This window comes from Octodon degus, unplaced genomic scaffold (genome assembly GCF_000260255.1).
Source record: "Octodon degus isolate 3935 unplaced genomic scaffold, OctDeg1.0 scaffold00023, whole genome shotgun sequence".
Taxonomy (NCBI): domain Eukaryota; kingdom Metazoa; phylum Chordata; class Mammalia; order Rodentia; family Octodontidae; genus Octodon; species Octodon degus.
Window position 1 is genome coordinate 20,202,285 of NW_004524599.1, and position 3,454 is coordinate 20,205,738.

Below are 3,454 nucleotides of genomic sequence, written 5' to 3' on the forward strand. Positions count from 1 at the left end.
TAATAGTGTTTGTAAATAGGATATCATGTCCGCATCTTGTACAGCAATTAATCACTAGGAAGAATGTATGCAATGTGTTAATTATTGAATCTGTCCTACCAATTTGGTTTGCAACTGTCTCATTACGATTTGTTTCTCAATAAAATTATGGAAAATAAATAAAATGGATTAGAAGAGACAAAGAACATAGGGAGAGGCTGAAGCTGGAAATCACCACACCTGTGGGGCTAAGACAAAGCCCGCCAAGAATACAGGGCACTCCTGGAGCCATGTAAAGGAGCTGTTCAAGTTGCACCTGGACGGTATGCCCTGGCAGTCACAGGATGTACTGCTATCATATGGAGGAGTAGAAGGGTTAAAAGATGGCGGTAGGGGCTGATTTTTTTGTGAACTGAGATGGAGGAACTACAGGGGTAGAGATCTCCAGTTTTTCAATTTAGAAAGCAATTGTGATAATTGCCTTACCTGGGCTCACAACTCACTTATCTTATTCTTAGTTTCCTTTTGTTCTACATACTCCAAATCCACAGATTCTAAGGAGATGGTTTGCGATGCCATAAATGTCCTTTTAGGAAGTCTGTTTTGTCAGACTCATCCCCATTATAGTGCATCGAGAAATTTAAAGGACCAACACTCTTGGTATGCCAGGAAATGTCTTCTTGTAGAGGATCTTGAGGAGGTGCAACCTTATAAGTATGCACCACAGAGGTCCCCTGCTGTTTTTGCCCTTTTTGCTATGCTAGCCTCTGCATTGGAGAGTGAGGAGGGCAGAGGTCTTAAAAAGGTCTCATGTGCATACTCATATTTGTGCGGAAGCTGCTTTTGAGGTTTAGGAATATCAGCATCTGAAACTGACCTTTTCAAATATTTCTTAGATTCTTCTGAGTCCGACTGCAATGGTTTCAAAGCCAAGGAAATTAAACTACAAAGAGCCCACACATGAAGAGGAATTGGTTCCCTTGTTGATGAGCACGACGCAGCGTTCTCATAATTTGTTTCCAAACTTTTAAGTTTAAAGCAGCCTTTCCCTTAGGCTGAAACCAGTAATAATACTTTTTTACAAGGGAAAATAATTTCTCGAAACTCCTTGGTTTTACCTTTACACCTGCTCCTTTGAGTAACATCCAAATAAGACAGACATACTCATTCTCTACTGCAGGGGAGTTTCCCATTACTCTCAGCTTTTCCCGCTGGTCTTGCCTACTCTGGGCATACTTTCTCCATGCAGTCAGGCCTCTCTTAACTCACACCTGGGTCATCTTCCGTGCCCCATGTTGGGCGCCACTTGTGTGTTAGGGGTTGGTGGTGAAAGAAACGAGAAGACCTGATGAATGTAGCTTCAGAGGTCTCACTGAGATTTGTCTCTCTCCAAGTGAGCCCAGAGCCTCAGAAGCATCTCACATTTATTGAGGGCGAAAGGCAGGCTAAGGAAGGTGCATAATTACTTAAGTGGATACTAACTACTATCTCTATTGACTTCCACCATTTGCCTAACTCTAGGTCCACACAAATGCTAGCTGATAACATCCCAAGCAAGGGATCAAACAGGTGCCAGCGGAAGCTGCTATCTGCAGCCTTGAATCCCAGCTTTCTGGGATGTACAAATGAGAGACAGCAGCTCTCCCTGGGCTGTCTATTGCTCCCTGCAGACATTAGGCTCTTGTCTCATATCTATATTTCTATACTGCGAGGCTAAGACACAGCCACCAAGAACGCAGGGTGCTCCTGGAGCCATGTAAACGAGCTGCTCAGGTTGCAGCTGGACATATGCCCTGGCAGGCCCAGGACGTCCTTCTATCTGTGCCGCAGGAAATGCCCAGCCTACAGGTGGAGCTGTGGCACTTCGCATTGGGCCACATGCTCTTTTAATTTTTGCCCAAGGGCTTCGTAGGACACATATACAGCATGCCTGTGGTGTTTATGAGCCTGATATGCTGAGTATCCTACAGTAGCTGGAGAGTGCTCTACACAGTGCTACCTCAGTGCGTGAGAGAGGTACTAGTTTATCCACAAGAACCAATGAATATACTTCAATGGATTTCAATCAATACTTGCTACACATGGTTCAGCCACAGAATCTGATTACTCGGCTCTTTTAGACTGGAAGGGTGAGAGGGTGGTGGGTGGGCACAGATCCAGGGGAATACTGAAAGCGTGGCAAGACAGAGACTTCAGGGCTGAACCAAGGGAGAGAGGATGAGAGGAGGACGAAAGAGAGGTGAGGGCTGGTTTTTTGTTTTTATTTTTTTTTTTTCAAAAGTACTGAGAATTAAATCCAGGCCTTTTGCACCAAAATGTATTCTGAGTCCTTTTTCAATTTTTTTTTTTCTTTTTGAGGTTAAGTCTCAATAACTTCCCCTGTCTGGGCCTGAACTTGTGATCCTCCTGCCTCAGCCTCACAAAGTGCTGGGGCTATAAGGATATGCCGGTACACCAAGCTCGAGTACTATTCTTAGATTACCTGCCGTGCGTTTGGTCTTTCCAGTGAGACCACAGGGTTCCCACGCACTGCCTCCTGGGCCTAGCATAAAGCTCCATACAGCTGGGGTGTAGCTCACTTACCTGGCATGCAGGTACACACAGAAGTGTTATAAGCAAGTAAAGGGAAAGAAATCAAATTTTGTAAGTACAGCTTTGGTGGTAATCAACAAGAAGTGCCAAGAAATTATGGAGGCTAGAGTTATAGCTCCGTGGCACAGCTCCTCAGCTATCATGTGTCAGGTACCAGTTCCAACCCCCAGCACTGCAAGCAGAAGTGATCAGGACGCAGGACAGATTGTAGTTTTCTCTCAGCTCTTTGAATGCTTAAAATTTTCCAACAAAAGACTGAAAAAGCAGGCTGGAGATAGAGCTCCACGGTGGAGCACTGGCCTACCATGCACAAAACCCTGAGTTCATCTCTAGTACCACTGCCAAGAAAAGGAAAGAAAATGGCAAAAACTGAAAAATTATATCTTGCAGGAAAAATGCAAAAAAGCTAGAGTTTTCAAAATGAAGATCTACAATATCAGCTTTTTAAGGAAGTAGCTTTGTCTCTGCACAGATTTATAACCCTGATCACTGCTAGTTATGACCAGCCACTGTGCTGCCCCAAACATGCTAATTCCTTGGCTCCTGACTAAAGGCTGTCATGAGAAATCCGTAGGGAGAGGTTTTATCCACTCACAAGGGAGGGATCATGCGCCTCCTTGTAGGTTAAAGGTAAATTATATGCACATGGGAAAAAAAATCATCATAAGGAGACCACCGAGGGCTGCGGGATCCTGAACAGACCCAGAGCGCAGGCCCAGAGAGTGAGTGAGACAACCCAGGGCCTTCTGGATCCTGAACAGACCTGGAGCGCAGGCCCAGCACGGAACCCTTCAGCAGAACTCCCTGCAAAGAGGCTAGAGGCAAGACCCACCCAGCTGATTCAGGAGCAGAACATCTTGCCAGAGAGACACAAAGGGTTCAA